The sequence below is a fragment of the Corvus cornix genome, chromosome 8, assembly GCF_000738735.6.
Source record: "Corvus cornix cornix isolate S_Up_H32 chromosome 8, ASM73873v5, whole genome shotgun sequence".
Lineage (NCBI taxonomy): Eukaryota > Metazoa > Chordata > Aves > Passeriformes > Corvidae > Corvus > Corvus cornix.
The window spans coordinates 21,865,959-21,888,408 of NC_046338.1; the positions used below are offsets into that span (position 1 = coordinate 21,865,959).

The 22,450-nt window shown below is 38.5% G+C and overlaps 1 long non-coding RNA gene across 6 annotated transcripts in view; it reads left to right on the plus strand.

Annotated features, from left to right (window-relative positions):
- Positions 1-1,762: 1,762 nt before the first annotated feature.
- LOC120410399 overlaps positions 1,763-22,450 on the plus strand; it is an 85,842-nt gene continuing 65,154 nt past the window's right edge. For all 6 annotated transcript variants that reach the window (XR_005602518.1, XR_005602520.1, XR_005602521.1 and 3 more), the window contains exon 1: positions 1,763-1,888. This is a non-coding gene — a long non-coding RNA (uncharacterized LOC120410399). The remainder of the gene's footprint in view (positions 1,889-22,450) is intronic.

Consider the following 22,450-nt stretch of genomic DNA (forward strand, 5'->3'; position numbering starts at 1 on the left):
AAAATGCTGTAGCGTTAATTTAAAAAGTGCCAAAAGGGCGTTTTTAATTGTGTGACATGATTTGATTTAATGGAAAACACCCCAGATGAGACATACATAATAGTCTATAAAAGCCACAAGGTTGTTAAATACTTCTGGTGAACTTTAAGCAGTGTTTTAAAATTCAAATTCAACAGGATGCTTTTATCTCATAAAATATTTGTAACATTATGCCTGAGACGTGCCACTTTAATGTCATACTATTGTGACATGTCCCTTCTCTGTCTACAGGACAGTGCAACATCAGTTAATCACTCCACAGGTAGCATGATTCAAAACAGTTTTATTAAAGGCAGTATTGAGCTATGGTGAGTCACACTTGCTGAAGATCTAGTCCAAGGTTCATAAAGTACATTGAAATAAGGGATAGCAGGTATCACGAGAATGCAAGGTATTCTATCAGTGAGATAAATGGAAGAAAATTGTCTTCAATTTTTAACAATGGAAAACACAGAAGTCTGAAAGAAAATACTGTGTACACTATCACTTCAATATGCAATGGCTTCTGTTTGTCTGGTATCAGTTCTATAATTTGTTATATGCAGTAAATTATCCTGCCTAAATTTAATCTGATTCTTCCACCCCAGATTAACAATGGACAAACTGGTCCTCTTGGAGTTACAGTTGCTAGATTTTGGACATGAACAGAGGTTTTAAAAATCCTTTTGCCTCAGTATAATCATTAGAAGTATTTCAGTTGAAAAGTGAGAAAATGTTTGAAATGCTATTTGTGCTTTCCAAATACTTGGTTGAAAAAGCTGGCTTTTTCATGCTTGGTTTTTCTGGGTGTAATAAACCTCATTCTGTAGATTGGATTGATCCCTCTACATGCTCTAATCATTGACAAGAGGGAGGCATCTCAGTGACAGATGTGGGGAGTTCTGTCTGTCTTGAAACTTGGCTATTCTCTTTGCTTTTGTTCCAGGAAAGTACCTGGGTATTTAATTTGGGAACCTTGGCTAGGGGTCTTGGGACCCAAATCAGGAATGGTGTCTATTTAAACTGGCAGAGAGTGAATGACTGATGCTGAGCATAAGTACTCCATGTTGTGAAACTTTAAGGTGCCACTAGTTTTGAAAAAGTACTTAGTGTCAGTATTGCTGAAATGCTGACTTTTTGAGGCATAGAGTTCTGTCCTTTTGAATATTCTTGAATAAAGCATAAGGTAATCCCTCTTGCAGGCATTATGCATGTGCATCCCATGGTGAAAAATGTGTGTCCTTGGGTCTGGTGGGACAAATTCTTCCCTTGGTTACCTGAGAGAAAAAGCAGAGTAAAGTCATAGCTATTGCTGCTTGCTCCAGTACTCGGTGATGCAAATGGGGGCTGAATTCATTCCACTGCCTATATCTGTTATTTTGCATAGAAGTGTTGAAACATACTCACATTTGCAAGAATGTGTCTGTGTATTTTACATTTCCAATTTTAATTTTTGAGCCATGTGTGAGAGACTCCAGGGAACAGTGTGTACTGTCAGCAGAAGTTATCTTTTTGATGAATCAGGCACATTGTTTGTAACCCTGCATTTGATAGACATGTTGTAATAAGGTCCTGAACTGCTTACTGTGTCTTTATGTACCTTCCCCCTCAGCAGTTGTAACTATTGTGCTGCTTGACCTATATTAATGGTACTACAAACAACAAGTTTAACCATTAACTTGTGGGCCCTGTTTAAATGGATTTTGCCAAGAGATGAGAACTGAAGATTTAAGGAGGTAAAAATCAAAAAAAGGGCTATGCAATGTGGTGTTTTTTTAGTGCTTACTGATCTGATATTCAGGATGGGAAGGAGATCAAAGGAATAAAGGCTAAAATATTATTATGGTCTGAATGACTAGTGCCATTCAAGGTATGGAAAAGCCTTTCTTAGATGTTTTATTTATTAAATAATTTGTGAATATATCTGTGTGGTTATTCCAATGAGGTTTGCTTGCTGTATTTTCTGTCTATATGCACTGGAGCAAGAAGAGGCTGAGACGGTTACACTGAAGAGGGGTAAGTATTGCCTGCTTGTGCTGCCTGGGAAAAGGAGAACTGGCTCTTGTGTAATGTGTGAGGAGACAGTGAAAGCTAGAAAGAGTCCAAGTGAAAGGAGCCAGTGTCAGAATAATGCTTTAGGTATAGAAAGAACTGAGCAATTTTGCTTGATATATGTGGACTGCATCTCAGGAGCTTAAGTTCTCTGTGCAGAACTTGAATTTTAGACCATTAAATGAAAGCCAAAACTTTGATTTCAGATATGTATGACTGCATCAACTCAGGAATAAGCAACTGTAACAGCTGATCTATGTAAGTGCCTTGTGTGTGCACAAAGCCAACAGCAGACCTGTGGTGGTTCAATATCTGGTGTGATTTGATCCTTCATGCAAAAGTGATTGTGTTTCTAAGTTTACTGACATCAGTGATCTTTGACCGAAGTCTTTAAAGGGTAGGCATGCAGAAGTTAAATTGGGGGAATGAGGGGGTGGGAAGCACTGTGCTCTGGGATGTCCTGCCAAAAGCTCAGTTTTCCCTGATAAAGATGCCTCATCATATGCAGGCAGGCATTTAAATGTGCTACTGTTTCCATTGGGTGGTTATGTCTCTCTCTGCTGGGATTTCACCATCCTGCTCCACAGGGCATGCGCAGGTGTCTTGTGCAATCCTGGTGATTGACAGTGGCAGAAATATGTGCTTTAGCTAAAAGTAGCAGCTGATATTCATAGGTGCAAATGTCTGTGGCTCGTTGTCTGCACCTGAGCTGCTGTTAGGCATTGTTACAGCTGTGGAACAAGCATTAGGTAACCCTGTGCTAACAGGCAAAACAGAATCTGAGTGAAAAATCCCTCACATTGATTTGAGGCTGTTGTAGAAATGCAGAATTGCTTGTTTTACTTAAGGTGCACCAAAACAGGTAGTTAGAAACATGCTCTGGAAATGCATGGTATTTGTGTATATGGTCCTTACTTCAATTTAGTCCAAGCAAGGTGAGTGGAAATGTACCTGCCTTGCCACTGATGTAGTTTTTTGATTGAAACAGGTAGGCTGAGACAAATCCTTGTCAACCCTGACCACTAAGAGTTGTTAACTGACATTGTTTGGCCTTGATTTGAAGATTGCAAACAGCTTGGTAAATGTGTAATTGAATCACTAATAACTTCATAATAGGAAGGGAAGGAGTGAACAAGACTGTCAAACATTTTGTGATGTGTAAGACAAGTTAGGGAAGGAAGCCCATGATTTTAACTGCCAGACTTCTCTAACCAGGGACTTCCTTGTCTTTTTTGGATTCCTGAAGACAAAGAGGCACAAAGTCACCCTTACAAGGAAGTGATCTCAAAGTCAAAGGGAAAAATACCAGAAATATTGGGGAAAATTTACTATGAGCAAACAAAAATGCAACTGTGCTGAGAGAATTTTTCTTGCCTCTAGGTTTCTGCAGTTGCACTTTTCTCTGAAGCCAGTATTTCCCAAGGTTTCTGTATAAACTGGTAAAAGCATGTATATATGTGGTTTCTGAGGGTTATTTCTGCTTGCAATAATTATTCCTAAAATTCCTGCAGGAATAAATTTATCTGAGGGAAAACCTGTTTTCAAGTTTTTCCATATGTTTAGTGGCATTAATTTCTTTAATCTGGATTAGCAGACACAGTTTTGCTTCACCCAGAGCAAAGGTAGGAGCAGGGCAGGCCCCTATGGCTACTCTTGACTTTTTTTTTTTGGTCTATCTATCCCTTCAGCACAGAAAGGGCCATATTCAGAATGAGGTCACAGCACGGTGATTTTGTTCTGAACATTAACTTTTGTTCTAGCAGCTGTGCTGGCTGGCACCCATGCAAGGAAATTTAGCATTTCCCACTGTATTGGTACAACAGTATGATTTTTATTTTGCTCTGAGTCTAATGGGCATGTTCCGGCTTGTAATCATGAGAGGACCTGGCAGATGAGCTTTTGAGATGCTTGTGAACAACTCTGGTGAGAAGCTCCCTCCAGTTTTGTGTGTTTAAACTAGCTTGCAAGTCTTGAGCTTTTTCTCCTGATGACTCCAGGTGGGAAGGTTTGTTTACTTACCAGTTTAAAGCACCTTGTATAGATTCACATGTTACCTTGATGGGAAGGAAGGGGAAAAACCTAAAGTTTAATAAACTGGTTGTTTTTTGCCAGCTCTCAGGTATGAGTGGAAAAAAGAGCAATTTAGTCACAGAATGTGACCCGTACAAATACAGGCAAGACATCTTAAATTAAAGCAGCAGTTTTAACCTTGTCTTGTTATAGCTTGCAAAACAATTGTCTGCCAAGAAGAGTATTCTGTGACCTAGTGACAATAAACTGACACAACAGTGTCACATAGTTCAGTTACTTTTTGCTCATTTAGTCAGTCTCTCTACCTTGTAGTAAGTCAGTCCCTCTGTCCTTCAGCAGCTGTCATGGTAAGAGTGCATCTTTTAATATCATGATATTTCTGTGCTAAAAGTTTAGTGTGAGATGCTTGAGAGAATTTTGTCTTGGAGCTATAAACCTTATCTCAGTAAATAGAATAAAGCTGGCTAATGATCACCAACTCTTTCAGGGGATAGGCTTGAAAAGGTAGTAATTTCTTTTGACAACGCAAAAAGCTCCGTAGAGAAAATATCAGTAAAGATAAGCAGCCTTTTTCAGGCTATGTTTTCCTGTAAAGAGTACAGGTATGGTTTATGTAGCTCGCTTGATGGCTACATCTGGTTTTGAGAATTTGTATCTCCAGCCATACTCTCACACAGAACTTAGGCTGGAAGTCAGTGGAAGGTTTGCATGTCTTAGGACTGTGTGATTTTATATTTTATATATGTATATATATATATTTGTTTTTTAATTGAAGACATCTCAGAGATTAACTCATTAGAACCATCAGAGGGAAATGGAAATAACTTGTTTGATTATGTGGCTCTTCTGAAATGGAGGGTTGCCAGCTGGAGGCAGCCATATGTATGTACAAGACTGCAGCTGGGAGGGCAATCAAAATTCCTTAAAAGCAACTAGATGGTGCTTGCATTTATTGCAAATTGTGTAAGGTAGAGCTCAGGAGCAGGAAAATATGCTGTGGAATGGCAAAAAAGGATCCTGTTTGCAAACATCTTCGTTTAAAGTAAGTAGTAGTACAAAGTGAGAATTATATTGGAATCTCATGGGACAGCTTGGGATCCCCATGTGCATGTTAAGCACAGTTAGATAGAAAAAGCCATACAGGACCACAGTGTCTCAATTTGTACCCAAAAGACTGAGGTATAATGTTAGTTATCCAGTGAAAGTTGGGGCTTTCTCTAGCTCTGTGTATTTGGACTTCTAATGACATTTGGATTGACACACAGAAGGAGGAGAGGTCTTTTAGCCCAAAAAGCTTTTATTTCTCAGTCTCACCAAATTGCTTTAGCTCTGGACTTCTCCGTGCTTGCTTTCCTCCTTTTATCACTTGCTCTGTCAGAGTATCTTTTTATATAAGTTTCAGCTATGCCATTCATTCCAGTGACCTTATTTGGAGTTATTCCAAAGGATGCACTTGTTTCTAAATGAAATAGTTCTGCTTCATTTCTTTCCTTGTGCTCGTATCTGTTACCTTATGAACTCGGCAGTACTACACACAGGTTATCAAAAGCTGTTCTATTAATTTATGCATTAACCAGCACGATATGTTTACACTGTGCATGTTTAATGGCACATTATTACAAACTTTACACAGTATAAGGACAGCAGCTTAGTAGAGTATATTGTTATGAGGTGAAAACCAGAACTAATCAGGGTTTGAAACTGTGCAAAATGAGACATTTAGATAGACCAGCTTTGGGAGTTTACAGACTATGAAATGTACCCTGTGCGGAGTGTTTCCCCCTGTCTCTATGTGGGAAAACACCTTGAGCTCAGTGGGAGCTTTACCAGCGTGAGAACTGTAGGGCTGAAGCTCAGTTGCAGCCCTATAGAATTTTACCTGTGCCAAATGATGTATTTTGGAATGATTTGAACCTCTTTATAACTGTTGATATTTGAAGAATGTTTTGGTGTTGGAGCAAGCACCTCTACCAACATCAAAATAAAGGGGTGCTGAAAGCAGATGATGACTCTTACATGATTGAATATTACAAACCTCTGAGAAATATTATTAAACTGTTCTTGATAGCAGATTCATGAGGAGGTTCATACAAGAATGATGCATTTATTTGAAAGCTGCATCAGGAAATAGAAATGTATGTCTGCCTTTGGTGTCCTGCTTGTTGGTTTCGGTTGCACAGAACTGGCATCCAAACCAATCCCTCCCAGTTCTGGTAGCTGTTAGTATTTAAGGTGGATATTAGTATTTTCTCTGAGGTTTTTGTTATCCTAGGACACACAGGTAAAAGCAAGGGCTATATTGCTGTAGATTTTGGATAGTCTAGGTACAAAGTGATTAAGTAATTTACCAAGACCATGTGAGATGGGAAGCTGTCAGTTCTTTTGATTATAGTCCTATGTTTTCATCTTCATAACAAAGGACACACTGCTTCGTAGCTGAGCTCTTTCTTTGCCTTTTAAATAAGATTCTTGCAAGACAGCATAATTTTTGTCACAAGCATTGGTTTTTGTCACAGCTTGTCTACCTGGTACCAGGAACACATGATTCAAACCTCCTAGTTTTGGCCGTACACTGGCTTGCTTCCTGGCTGTTCCTGTATCCCTGTAAAATATATGCCCCCATAATATTCACATTGAAAGACTTTGAGAGTAAAGGTAAGGAATTAAATGCTTATTTATATAAAAGTGTGTTGGATACACTCTACACGGAGGACTTTGGTGGGTTTTGCATTAGAGTAGTGTGGATCCTCAATGTCTCTTATATATTGGCAAATATAAATTTGTTGGTAGGCTCTGGTCAGGTGTCTCTGGTCCAGGGCTGCCCGTGGCTCTGTCCTTGAGTTGCCAGCTATGGTAACTGTCTTCCAGTGCAGTGTTCCTTAGCATGTAGTGTGGGAAGCAGGCATCAAACTTCGTGCAGTTCTGCTTTAGTACTCTTTTCTTTCCTTATTCTAGTAAAATTGAGTTTTTCATTCAGGTAACTGCAGCTGGGCCAAGGTTTTGGGGACTGAGGATTTGGGATTTTCTCATATTCAAAAGAGGTCTTAGTTTCTTTGACATTGCATGGAACTAGCATTCTGAGACCCTTGTGTTATCCAAACCCATTGGAAAGAAGTCTTCCTGGTGACACAGGAGAACTAGAAAGACAAATTTTACTGATAATAATCCAGAGTTTCCACAGTGGTCCAGATATTTGGGATGTGATAGAAATGCCTTTTAAGCTCACTTGTTTTTTGGCAAATATTGTTTCACTACATCCACCCAAAAGTCTCTCATTCAGTCAGGCTAGCTACTTTTTCATGACCCTTACTTCAAAAAAAAAAAAAGGTGGTATCTCTTATTATGGAAGACTTACTTTTAATAATGTTTTAAATATTTTATTCTTTGGGGAGTAGCCTGGATATGTGGTGTATAATGAAATGAGCCAAATGGCTCTTCACAACAGCTGTGGTAAATGTAGCAGTGATTTTGCTGCTTTGAAAACAGGAAAAAACCTTGTGTTGCATCATTCTGGCTGGGAAGTGCTCAAAGTTATTGTGACAGGACTGTATTTTGAGCAATTGTTGGTGATTTGTTTTTTAGCACACAAAGAAAGTAATAAATCTGTCACCCTGAAAAATCAGGCTGTGACCTAAAGGAAGGAGAAAATTGTGGCTTTAGGTAAAAAAGAGTGACCTGTCTATGAGGGTCATTTATCATTATAACAAAATTGCTGGTGCTCTCTTAGCTGACCAGGAAGAAAGGCTGTGGTAAGCAGAATTGAGGGATGCAAGCATCCGAATATTTTTAACTGATCAATATTTTCAGGATTTACAAGCAGCCAAAAACCTGTCAGCATGCAGAGTAAGTTCACTGTGTGTCTGTTCTAAGAAAGAAAACAAGGGAGAAAGAATTTTTTTGGCCATTAAAAATTAAATACATTTTAGATTTGGCACCAATAGTTCAATTCACAACTGTATCTTAGCAGAGAAGCCCTTAGCAGCTTGTACGTCTTGTACAGTGATACAGAAAATATGTATGAAACTTTACTCCCAAGAAGGTTGAAAGCAATAAAAAATGTAAATTTAGGGTGGGGTTAGCAGCAATAAGTGTCTCAGAACTCACTTGGGATATGTGGTTTCGTTGTTTGAATGTTAACAGGACCAAAGTGGTTTTGGTTAAAGAAAGAAACAATCCCCAGTCTTTCATTCTTGGCTCACCCTCATTTATTCTGCATTATCCTATATGTAAATAGATTTGCATGTATCATTATTATTAAAAAAAAAAAAAGGCAAGCTTAGTGCCACAACTGAGGTTGGTAGAGACTGGATCCATTGCAAAGGATATGTTCAATGAGTTCAAGTGAAATTGCATGGAATAACAGCTGAACATGTTTTGAAATACAAGATTGACCAGAAGAATTCTTTTTGTGATTTTTCTTCGGTATCAAACCTATCTCAAAATTTAAAATACTTCTGGTTAACTTTGGAAAATATTTTCCTACTGTTCCATCTTTCCTAGTTGTGAATTTTCACTTTAATCTGTTTTTATAGAGTTCACAAAGGCATAATGAGAGTGCAGGGAGAAAAACCCAATGCAATTTCTTGTACAGTAATTTTCCTGCCAATTGCTAATTTCCACTGATTGCCTTAGTGCAGGAGTGTCTTATCAGACCAGAACATCCAATGCTAAAAACCAATTCTAACATGTTTAGAAAAGCATTCATGATTCAGGCTATCACCTATCGTTTGGCATTACCAGCACTATACTGTATTAGGAATGCTTAACAAACCTATTTTAATACAATTTATGAGGACATTTTAGTGTATCAAGGCTGGTGAAGTACACTTTACACGCATTATGAAGGCATTAAGATAAAAATCACGTAGAAGGTAAAATAGGAATTTAAAATATGAACTTTTTTTAAATGCACATTGGTAATACTGCTTTTACTGTGACTTTGCTAAGGAAATTACTTTAGCATAATTATTTTTTAAATACAAATTCCACTGATTGATTCAGAGTTGACTACATGGCAGTGCCAAACTCTGGTGTAATTCTGCACCAAAGTGCCTTGTCAGGTCTTACCACTGTGGAGGACCAGTCTGGACTAGAAGCACTTAACTGAAGTTATCATGCTCTACAAAGATTAGGCTCTTTTTTTCAACTTCCACTTCACGAAGTGAACAAAACTGCCCTGGAAGAAAGGTTTCCTAAACTTGTAGTGAGGTAGCAACATTTTCATCTCAGTTTTTACCAAGAACGTTGGAAGTGATTTTTATGCTGATGATATGATTTTTTTCCCCACCCTACTTATAATTTTAAAAGAAACTGAAAAATCTCTGTTGCCAGCGTATTTCAAATATATTTTATTCAAATTTGGCTTGAAAATTTAGTACAATATTTTGTGCATGTGTGCTCAGACATGCTTTTTATTGTTATTTATATATATACACACATGTATATATGTTATTGACTGAGGTAAAATATCCAGAAAAGCCTTTGCCTATTATTTTTGTTTACTGTATTATATATTCTGGTTTGGTGTTTTTTGCTTCCATTAAGCCTATATTTACAAGGTCATGTAGTGATAGGACAAGGGTGAATGAGAGCATGCACAACTTTGATGTACAATGCAGGTTCAGAACTATTTGGACCTTAAATTATTATGAAGTGTGTGGATAATCCTTTCTTTCCATTATATAGAGGTTGACACTATTAGCTATCTGTGAAACTTCCAGTCAGAGACTTTTACTTAAGCAGATAAAATGAGGATGCATCAAACATTCTGATTTCCTAATGTCCTGTTAGTACAGAAACCATCTAATGATGTCTGTAACACCCCTGTTATTTTGCTCCTCTTTATTAATCAAAGTCTAAATTGTGATGCATTTTCCTTGCATCTTTTTTTTTGTCCCTGATAGGAGTCATAGCTGTTGCTAGTGAGTTCCTTTTTATCCTATTACTTTTGAAGAACTTCCTGGTTCAAATGTGAAGTGTTATTAGGACAAAGGTGGCAGGTTTTGTCTGGCCAAATTTTCTTGCTATTTTTAGGAACAAATGTGCTTGTACTGGGTACAATATATTGGCACTTAGATGAGGCTGGGGCAAGCAGCTAATCAATCATATCTGGATAGTAGACATCAGTGATATTGCTTTGCAAGGTTTACCTTCTTTGATTTATACTGGGAGATTGTTTTTTATGGGACTTTTAGAATATTTGTCACTGAATAATGTTTTCACAACCAAGCCACAAACACAAAGCCAATATTTCTTTTAAAGCTGTCGATCACGAGTTTGATTAAATTTGTTCATATTTTGAGAGCATTCAGACTGAATGCCATCAAGTGCGATGAACAGAAGATGCTTCTAAAGCAATAGTGGTGCTTGGCCCGAATTGCTATTGACCATCACCTTGTAGAGTCATTTACAACATCAGGATGTGAAAATACAACTAAGTCAAAATGACAGCACTTAACAGGCAGCCTGTGCTCCCCTTTTGTTGCTCTAAAGCTCTGCAGTAACAAGCACAATGGAGTCCTGAGCCATTGTCCATTATGCGTCAAGAAATATTCAGCTAAAACTCTGACCTGTTTCATTGATTCTGAAGGGTTTAAAATCTTTACTGTAACTCAATACAAAGAAATAGCAGCTATTACTATGTTTATGAGCACCTTTTATTTCATCTTGTTTTGGGTCCTGCCCAGTACAGGAAAGAATGGATTGAACTGGGGTGAGTTCAGTGGAGGCCACCAAGCTCCCCATGGGCAGAAGCAGTGGCCCTGTGAAGAAAGGCTTAACATCCAGGACTTGCTCAGCCTGGAGAGAAGGGAGGATGGGAGCAGGGAGAAACCCAACAGCAGAAGGTGGACCCAGGTTTTCACTGAAGTACATGGCAGGAAAACAAAAGACTGGTCATAAACTGAATCTGAAGGTTTGGTATGGGGAAAAAGAAGTCACTATGAGCATAATGAAGCAGTGGAACAAGTGCAATCAGTCATGGAGGTTTTCTGGAACTGGAAAAGCCCTGAGAAACCTGCTCTGGATTCAGTGCTGAAGCTGCTTTGAGTGGGAGGCTGGACAGAGATGCTCTGAGATTCCTTCTAGTTGGAATGATTTAGTGTTTTTATTTTTTCCTCACAGGATTAAGTGTTGAGACTTTTGGAGTGGTCCAGGGGATCTGGATCCTCCAGAGGACTTTTCAGATGTATGTAAAAGGGTTTGAAGCCTAACTGGGCTGTCTTTCCAGAGGTGAATGGGTATGTGCCCTTGGGAATCTGTTCTTATCTCTATCTTCCTTTATCTGAAAGGTTTTAGTGAATTTTTCTGAATTTATTGAAATATACACAGAGCAAGTACTCCGCCATGTGATGGCAGTGTAGAACATTAAGTCAGCAGTGAGGCAATTGCAGTGAAAGCTATCAAAATCTGCTGGTTAGGTGATTAGGGAAAAATGTATTTGGGAACTAGGGAGATGTGGTCAAGTTCTCTAAATACACTCAGACTGGCTACACTGATAAGATAAAACTAAGACATTACAAGTGAAGCAGTGGAGACTTAGGCTGAATCTTACAGTCAAAATTAAATACTGTTTTAACTGTATCCTTGAGGGAAATTACAATGTAAAAGAATGAGAACTGCATGTTCCTCAATGCTATGCAGAGGAGGCATCACAATGAACCAATCTTATCTCCCTGTTTGTAAACTAGTGTTTTGTCTTTAATCTACCAGCAGACAAACTATTCTGATGCCCTCCTCTTGTTCCCTATGGTTGCTCTGACCCTCATGTACTCAGCTTGATACAGCTCCAAAGCATCCTTCTTAACCGAGACATTCTTATTAGAAGCCAACATATTTCTGATATCTTGTTAAGAAAGACTGATAATATTCAGCAAAATAGGTTGCAGTTTTACAATGCCTGGCTCTGGTCAAACACATTTGCAGCAGAGTATGGCTAACCAGGGTAGAAGAGAGGAAGAGCATCCTCATTCCCCAAAGATGAGTCTATCAGAAATGCCACATGCTTCCTCTTCAAAACATTTGCCTTCTAACACATGAACTAGCATTTCCTCCTGCTGTCTCAGCCTGTGTATCCCTGGGCTTAGGACTCCAAAGTACAAGAGCTATATTGGGATAGGGCTTTCTAAATAAGGTAGTCCTATGTTGTGAAAATTCTTGTTCTAATTTTCCATCTTCCCCTCATTTTTTTGTTATGCTACATGGTTGGAAGGTTAGGCAGAAAGTAACTAGAGGTGTCTTATTTTTGGGCTATGTAAATAAATGTAATAATTATTCCAAAATAAAGGACAGCAAGGAACAATGCTGGCAGTACTACCTCTATTATTTGAATTTCAATAGCTCTGCACTTGGATGTGACACAAATACAACGATCACCAAAAGGATGTGGAGAGATTTGCTGTGTGGGTCATTGGTATGATGGGGATGTGCCTATTCAGAATGGCAGCAAAATTTTAACCACAATAGTATGGCAAACCTCAGGTATCTAGCTAAAGGGATAAGTCTTTCAAGAACAGATGTGTTTCCAACCTTGCTTCCTAGCACATGTTATTCTTGCTGAAGGCTTGGATTTCACCATTCAGATCACTTGTTCCTTCTTGCATCTCTTTAGCTGTGACTGCTGCTAATTAATGCGGTTTATTTTCCTTCAATGGAAGTCTGTAGTTTATGGATTACTTTTGCTGTCACACCTTGTAGCATCTCTGGTTTGAGAGGACACAAGCAGAAGTGGCTTGGTGATAATCTAGTGTTTTTCAGCTGCACATTGATTTTGGACCATGTTGCGGAGCGTATACAGGTGACTGTGGTGGGCTGGGGCAAAGCAAATGAACAGAAAATGTATCTCAACACATGAGCACCCACTGAGCCCAAGCAGGGCTCACTATTTCAAAAACAGTATTAACAGGAATTTCTTGTGACAATACACTTTTGAAAATACACTTTTTATGTAGTTGTTACCGTGAACTCTGAGTCAGGTATTTTTGTCACCCTGCCTTTATGGCTTGGTTAGTACTATAGTGAGCCATATAATGTCAATGACCTGGCAAATTATTAGTGAAATACACTTTATATGGTCCACTATCAAGTGTGTGATTTTTGTGTTTAAATAATCTCCCTCTTTATAGAGGTGTGTGTGCAAATAGCATCCCTATAACATTTTTAAGGGTTTTGTTTTAACAGAGGTTTATGAGCAGTCAGGTCTCAACTTAGACAGAAGTAGCTCTTCAGAAGTTGTGACAGGTGTGCAATATAGCGTATGTTTGCAATTGAAGCTGTAATTGTTCTTAAGCCATCCTAGAGCTTTATAAACAAAAAGAAGACAGGTTTCCATCACAGATAGTTTGCTGTACTGCTATTCTACTTTGCAGAAAACACTTTTCAGTAGATCAGAACCAGCTTTTTCATGCTAACTCATCTTAAAGAACTATTAACTAAATTACCTACATAAAATAATTTACAGCTTAACACCATTCCCTATACTAAGGAGCAAGTATTCCTCAGGGGAAAGGATATTAAACCTTACTACAAAACTTCCAATGTCATTGTTGCTGGTGCCATGACACTGGTATAAATGTGATGGCATTGAGTTTATCTCGAAAAAGCATTGCAGTGGGGTACAAATGCTGCTGAATGTTCTGGTTGTTGGTTTTTTTTTTTTTTTTTTTTTTTTTTTTTTTGTGGCACTTACATGCTAAATATCTCATTATTGGAGTGACATGATGTTGAGCATCTTTAGGAGCCATAGTCTGTTGCACAAAACTTTTGATTCATAGAACTGTTGACTGGGTTTTTATGCACTGTAGAGTTACAACCTATGTAAATGCACAAAGCAGAAGCCTGGATTTGTACCAATAAAAAGTTAAGAATGAGCTCTAAACAGGCATGTAAAAATGAACTAGGCATTGCTTCTGTCTGTGAGAACTCTCTGACTGTTGTAGAGGAAAGCAGTGATACAGACAGTAATAAATGTAATATGAAAGCGGTGTTAATTTAAGGCATTTGCTATAATGATTTTTTTTTTAAGGAAATACTTTCAACTCTTCTAGCATCTGTAAAGACCACATTACACTTGAATGCTTGCTTGCTACTCTGGGTGCGACTAAAAGAGAAACTTTATCAATAAAAACCTGTTGCCCTGCAACTTTCAGCCTTAGGAAATTAAAAAATTTTCATATCAAATAATATAAATATATCGGGTAAGCTTTAAGGTAGGCTTAAGACTCATTAATGAATAGATGAAGATTTTAATTTGTAAACTACACTGTTGGGAATTACCATTTATTCAAAATGTGGAGGAAATATCAGTTATGGCTGAACTAAGTAAGAAAAATAACTTTGCTTCATTGTTGTTTATGCTAAGCTGAGTATAACAGGAGCAGTTATCATACTGAGTCCCCACGTTACTGTCATGTCACATTCTCTGGTGTACTAGGGTGTGAAGTGCTCCAATGATTTGTCTAGGATGGTAAAGTGACCCTATGGCACAGGCAAAAAACCCCTCAAGTACTGGTCCCTGATCCTGTGACCTATTCCCAGAAACATTTCTGCTGTAGTCTCAATAAGGAAATAAAATGCCTTTATGAAACATGGAAGATGTACAGTCTTTTGACAACATATGTAAAGACAAAAAAACTGTCATTGCCAGGCAGTGTCTCTCCTATATCCATTTTTAGCCTCAGTTCCAAGTTCATTTTGGCACAAGTCTGTTAGCTGATGCTGATAGCAGTTAGCTCACTTTGGATATTTGTGGAAAAGTTTTTAGACAGGGACAGCCTTCTATCCAGACTGGACAATCCAGAGCAATTTATGGAGAGGGAATGGTGACTGACACAAAAGTGATGTGATCCCCCAGCACACAATCTGTGGTGCAAACTTCTGGACCAAACTGAACATAATAATATGGGATTGACTAACCCTGGTGTGGTGTCTGAGCTCTGTCACAGATCTGGAGCCAGCCTTTAAGATAACATTTAAGATAGATCTCTAGCACTTAAGATAACAGACCATATCGAGGTAATGAAGTCTTTAGTGTTGGCTTACAGAGATAACTGTAACAAACTGCCACATAAGAAGAGTGTGAAATTAAATTAATCTGTGTAAATATATTTATTCATATGTATTTGTGTGTATTAATGCACAGAATATTTGAAACAGCTTGTTGGGGGTTGGTGGTGGTTGTTTTTGTTTGTGGGATTTTTTGGCAATATGAGGATTAGAGAATTTGGCAAGGGAGAGAAAAGACACTCTAGAGGAACTGCTAGGAAAAAGAAGTCAGAGTATCCTAGGCAGTCTGCTTGTCATGGAGCATTGTCCTGCTTGGCTTTTCCATGCATACTCCTTCCTTGTTGAACACCAACTTGAAAAAGACAGATCTGAGAGTACACATATGTGTGAGGTTAGATGCCAGCTGCATACCAGACACTTAAGACATAAAAGAAAACTCCTGACTCAGACAATGCTTTTAAAGCTGCTGAGATAAGAAACTGAAATTCCTAAAATGCAGGATGTCCTGCTGCAGGAGGGGCATTGAGAAGGAGTGGAAGGAAGCTGGACAATCCCAAAGAGAACCATTCATGCAAACTTATTTTCAAGACCAAATCCAAAACCCAGCCATGCAAGTAAACTTATATAAGAGAAATGATTGCAGCAAACAAACTCTGTCACCTGTTGTCTTAAAGGGATGTGGCCAGTGTTGGCAGTTTTAAGGAAGGAGCTGAACTTGTTCTTAGATGTTCGATAAGTTACAATAAAATGAAGGTATGTGATTTAGCTCCCCAAACTGATAGAAAAACAGTAGATCTCTTCCCATACATTTTAATAAGGCTTACTATAGTTGGTAAATATGCAATAACTTTAGCTATACAAAAAACAGTCTATATAAAGAAGCTTAGGATCTGTTCCTAATTCCTCTTTAACCCATTCAGTAAGTTTTTGAAAGTTTTTGCTTTAGGTAAAGTCTTAGCATTCAGGATTTTTTTTTTACTTATTATTAAGTTGTTTACTTGTTTCACTTTTCCTAATTGTCTTATAGCCGTGGAACTTTGCAAAAAGAATTTTATTAACAAAATTTTGTGCTAAATACAGACACTAAATCCAAATGCCTAACAGTAATTGCTCTGTACATGTTTGTATAGGAATGGAAAGGCATTTAATATGTATAAAGTTCAGTACTGATATGTGTAAACATACACGTATGTATATGAAAATATATGTATGAAATACGTGTAAAAATCCTGCAGCTTCTTGCTCTTGGTAGTTATTTTTTCAGAGAAAAGAGGTTTGGAATTGATTAAAGGATCCATCCAATAAAATTGAATGACTTCATTTAGTTGGGTAGAGATTTTTGCAAGAAATAGGAAAGAACACACACCTGACAACAGAAAACAGTATCAGAAAACTACAGTTTGATGTGGAACACAGAACCAATTTGTTCTCATTCATTAAGATACATACAAAAATGTGAGAGAATATTTTTTAGGGTTTTTTTTCATTTTGATTAATATTCATACACTTTAAGTGTTCTCCCCTGTTACATTTTTAATTATGTTGGAGAAACGTGCAATGTCGATTTTTCCTTCTCAGATGAAGTGCAATATTATGGAAATATATTAAACTAAAGAAAAAAAATAATCCTGGAACGTTCCCACTGGCATCCACCAATGTGGTTCTCAAATATCAAATGGATGCACATGACAATTAGCTCAGGCTTTGCCCTAGACAAGCACAGAACAGGATGCCAAAGTTCCTATCCTGTGATGCAATAAATTCTTTTTTATTAGCAGAGCTTCAGTTTTCAGTTAAAAACAACCTAAACTTGCACTATGTACTTTATTCTCTACGATGTGATTTGGTGCTCCTTCATGGAGCAACTGATACAACTCTTCACAGCAATTCCTTGCAAGAGAACTCTTAGCAAAAACTGACTGGAAATTCAAATACTTTGAGTGCAGTTAAGATTGATTTCTACTTGCAAGAAAATATTTCAAACTATCCTATTGCTGGTTACATTTTTTCCTATGTATTCTATACGCACTGAAAAGTAATATAATCTGTGGAACATCAATCATTCAATAGACCCTGCTTCTTCAGAGAATGCTACTTCTCTTAGATTTTTCCATGCAACTGCACTTAAGGCAGATAATAGTGTTTAATGCATTTGCTCATTAAGCCAAAAGTAGCAATAATTTTGCAGCTGTAGTCCCTCAACCTATGGAATATTCTACCATGTTTTGAAAAGTGTAATGCACATCTGTGGCATACAAAGGCATATTCTTGAAGTAGATAAATGTTTTGGAGGATTAGGACGCTTGCCCTAATGAGGTTAAATGTCAAATCATTGCCCATTAGGGGCAAAATGAACTATGGGTGCTCTTACAAAATTGAACTGTCTGTGTCAGAAATTATTAGGGTTTAACTAGACCTGACACAAGAGAGACAAGATTTGATGGCATAACGTGGATTCTGCTAAGGCTCTGTTTTGTTGGTACTGTAAAAGAGTTTGTTAATGATCACAAAATTTTCAAGTCATTCCCATTTTGGAAACATATGTATTTAATGTGTTTATACTACAAAAAGCAGTTACACATGGTTTCCCTGATTTGCCTTGAGGTTACTGAAGATGAGAATTCAGCCTTAAACTCTGATGGCTCTTCAAAATGTGCTTACATACTGTCTACATGAGCATGCTATATCTCATTTTAGTATGATTCTTGGAGAACGTTTTCGCAGTTCAACTTCACTAAAACCCATGGCTTTTCATCCCTTAAATACCATCTCTTTATTCAGAAATGTGTCCTAATTGGGTTGTCCTGGCATCAGTTTGGGGGTAATACTTACTTAACAAAGAAGTCTAGCTTTAGCTTTTTTATACTTTTTCCTGTGGCTACTTTAGTCATGTGATATGGTTTCTAATAGGAAATGTTACCTGTATCAATGTCTTTGTAGTGACTGATAATGCAAAATACCTAAGTTTGTGCTGAACATTAAAAGTCACAAGAAGTCCTAAGTACAGGGAGCCCATGTTTTAAATTCAAAACAATTAAAATCAATCAAACACTGTGCCAGTGTAATGCCTTGGCACTATTGTTTTGGCACAACTCCAGCTTCAGCATGTTTTCTTGCCCTGTGGTCTTTATTTGGATGAAAGACTAATTTTGTCTGACAGCTCATAGGGGCAGGGTTTTCCAGTCCTCCATGAAAGAGCTGAATGCCTCCACTGATGAGTAAAAATGCAAAGGTGTTGGTAGCATGGAACTACCTGACAGTGGTACATGCTGAAAAACCTTGTCTGCATATTCTGTCTATCCCATGTGAGCTCTGAAGGAGAAAAAGCCATTTTCTTTACAAGACAGACTGGTTATTTTTCCTGTAGGGCCAGTAAATCGCCACAGGACTGATGGCTTTCTTTACTTCTGTTTCAGATCAGCTTCCTTTTTACCTCTCATCAGGCCAGTGTCAGGGGAGACTGCACATCACAGACTGATGTGTGTCATTGCTTGGTCAGGTCTCTGTTCTACCTCTGCAGATTTCAGATGCCAAGCACAACAGCATGCTTTCCTTCACTATTGCTGGGGGGTTGTGACCTCCCCCTCTTCATGAGAATGAGCAGCTGATACAGGAGTTGTTGGCTATTGGATCAGTATTCAGTCTGGACCAGTCCTCTCTCACAGGCTGCAGTCAACACCTGCTGCTCCCCAAAGGAGTGCAGGAAACTCTACCTTGGCTAGGTACTGGTTTCTTCCCCTTAAGGTAAAGATTTTTCCTGAGGGCCACAGGAGATTTGCATATGCTGCTGGCCAAGAAGGTGACTCCTACCATCAATCACATAAGAATATCTGTACTCTGGTGTGCTAGAGATGAAAAATATATACTGACATTACAGCACTAGTGTGCAGCAGGAGAAGCTAGGAATTATTTTACTGCCCAAGGGCAGCTGAGCATTGCAAAGGGTCATTACTGAGCCATACCAATATTTTCTCAACTGAATAAGAACCCTGGGAGCATCATCAGGATTATAATGATTTTCTAAAGTTATACAATACTTTTTTTGGGGGAGAGGAGAGGGGAAAAGCACATGGTGAAACAGAACTCAGGCTTGCTGGGTGTAGGTGTTTCTTGCAGGCCTGCCAGCTGGTTTCTGCAAGTGCTCTCATGTAACACTGCTGGACAAAACCACTTTTACATGGACAAGTCCCAGTTATTTTAAACCTCAAAGTATTGCCAGCTCTTTTCCGCATGTCTTTGGATAAGTTAATAAATGTATCTATTACTCTGGTTTATTCAGTTCAAGAGTTTTGCTCTAATTTTGTTCTTCGCTAGCTCAGCTTCATGCCTGTGTGCCTGAACTTGGCAGCCAAGCTCTGCAGTGTTGGAGGCATTTTATAAATTGACCAATAAGGCAGAAGCAATAATAAAAATGATTGAAAGAATGAGAATGGGAGAGCTTTTTTCCTGGAAACACGAGCTCAAATGTGAGATTAGTACAGAAACATGTACTTTTGTACTTTTCTCTGCTGGAAGCTACATGTTTGGGGATCAGCTTGCACACATGCAGGCTGTACAGCTGTGGGGAGCCTTATGCAGCCTTGGTTGAATTTACTTGGGAGGCACAGGGCATTTCAGAGCATGGTAGGAGATGAAAAGTTGTCCTGCCTCTGTAAGCAGCATATAACTTCTGCTGTTTTATCTGTACTGGTGAAACCCTTTGTAAGGTAAAACAACTCAAGTTACAGACCTGAGGGGAATTCAATCAACTAATGAAATCTTGTAAGTACTTCCTCTTAAGCAGCTATTTTTTTTTCCTGAAATAAACCACTGAACCCATTTTACATCACTTTGTTTTCTGAGGCGTTTGTATTGGAGAGAGAATTTTAAAAGGAAAATCAACGTGAGCTTTGGCTCTAAATTTAATGAATACTTGCTTTCATTCCAACCTCTTGTAATTGCTATTACCTGATAATTTTGTTTTATATTTATACTTGCTGATGTGTTCAAAAGTAGATGCTTATGCTGCCACCTGCATACAATAATCAGCTTGTGCAACCTCAGGGATGAGCTCTGCTTGTGGCATAAGCAGCAGTACTTCAACCAGGACATGTGCTGACACATAATCTCCTATGCCTTGATATAAGTATATCTAAGGCATCATAGGCACTGAGAGACACATAAAGCATGGGCCAAAATTTGATTGGAAATCACCCCTGCTTGGGAGAACTCATGAATTAGAAAGTTAGGCCAAGAGTGAGGTGGGAAATAGAGTCAAATGCTTTGAATTTCTGATGCAGCAGAAGAGCAACACAGGCTGCCTGACACCAGTGTAGTGCCACTTAGGTCTTCTGCTGCCTCCTCGAGCTGGGCTGGGTGCTGGCCTAGATCCCTTGCACTTTACAGTCACCTGGCAGCAAAAAGGGAATGTTTTCCTTCAGGACAGAGAATTCTGCCTCAGCTGCAGAATAAGCAGCTTCCAGCAGGTCAGGTAACATATTAAGGCTTCAGGGTGGTGTGTATGAGAAGCAGAAGAGAACCTATGTTTAATGAAAGACCACTGCGGGTCCTGTGTGAATGATTGCTAGATAAGGAAAAACACAGTCCAGGGAACACCATAATGTTGCTAGAAGCTATGCAGTGCAGCACAGTACATGGCCATAAATTTCATATGAAGGTTATAACAGTTTTATCCTCAACAATTACACACTGAATGACTCTGAAAATGACAGTGGGCCCATCTGACATGTCTTCATAATAAAATATTTTAAAAAAGGAGAAAATTGGAATGAGAAAAATAAGGACAATATTTGTATTTTTGCCTTCTCCTGGAGTGTCAGAGAGCTATATGCAAGGATGCTCTATAAAGTCATATGGGGGACAATGAGGGGGAGAAGTGAGAATTGTATTTCTCATGGCCACACGCACAAAGGCAGAGACTGGCACTTCTGTCTAAGCTCTGTGCCAAGAGAAGCAGAATACAGCACCAAAATCTGGAGACTAAGACTCTCCCTTACCTGGGTATTCTGGAATGCCATTCTTCCTGCACAGTCTGTGCAGGGGCATTTCAATAGCTGGCGTGTTTCTGATGTGGACTGTCACTTTTCTGTTCTGCTTCCTGTCCCCTACCCTTCAGGGTCTCCCCTTCAGGGTCTCCTTCTGCATTCCAAGGTTCTGGGTACCAGCTGCTCCAGGATCAGAAGAGTCTCCTAGGTAAAGCCAGTAGCTTTAGCAGCATCTGTCAGGATTCAGGTTTCTGTTCTTTCCCTTGTTCTCTCCTGACGTCACTTATTAATGGGAACCTCTTCTTCAGAATGCATTTTTCCTTTTTCTTTCCTATTCTTAGTAAATTGTTTAATCTGTATTTTTCATCAATTCAATGCATCAGAAAAAATCCTGAATCAATTTTGACTTGGGAATCTAGTGGAATCAGTTAAGAATGTTTTTAATTTGAATATATAAGCATTTTATTTATAGATCACATTTACTAACATCAACGAAACTATATTTGTGGTGTGCCAAGAGCTGGAGTTGTTATACTGAATAATATTCCCATGCAACCTGATGACTGAGTAGTGCTCTGGCGATAGACAGTATACTACAACACTGTGGAAAATACTGATGTTAAAAGTTGGTGCAGTTTTACTGTAAATATTGTTGAGAAAATAAAAGAAGCTGCAATCTGGCTTTAGTGGAAGTGAATTAACTGGCAGCATCTTCACTGTCAGTTTGTCAATTTTACACTAAAGTCTAATCTGGTTCTATAAGAACAATCTTGACACAAAGATACTGTAGTAGGAAACTGCAAACAATGACTTCTCCTTAAGTTCTTTTATCCCTTAAACTTTTACCAGGGGTGATTTGGCCAGGTTTCATGTAGTGTAGTTAAACTTCCTTCTTTGGTATTGCACTTTTTTTTTTTCCTTTTCCCTTTTAAACACGTGTTTTTCTCTCCCTCTCATACTAGCAGATGGTCTCCAGTTATATGCAGGAGCTTCTATTCCCTGGGTTGCTATGCAACAAAATGCATCCTATCTGCATCCTTTCTGCACTGTATCCCGTTTCCGTTCAACAACTCAAAATAACCAGCTTAGTGCTTCAACATGCTGCTTCCTCTTTTCTGCGGAGTTGAATATCTATCAAGTATCTTCCTGGGCTTCCTATCTCTTCCTGTTACAGCCTTGAAAAAAATGTGTTTGCCCTGAATTGATTTTCCTCATCACTTCCTATTTACATCAGTCCACTTAGTGCTAAGGCAGGCAAAACATACATAAATGAGTCATGCAGCTGCTAGCCCATAAAAAAAATAGTGTCAGCCAATTGTGTGGTGTTTGAAAGCAAGATTCTTCATTGTTGTCAGGTGTGGGGT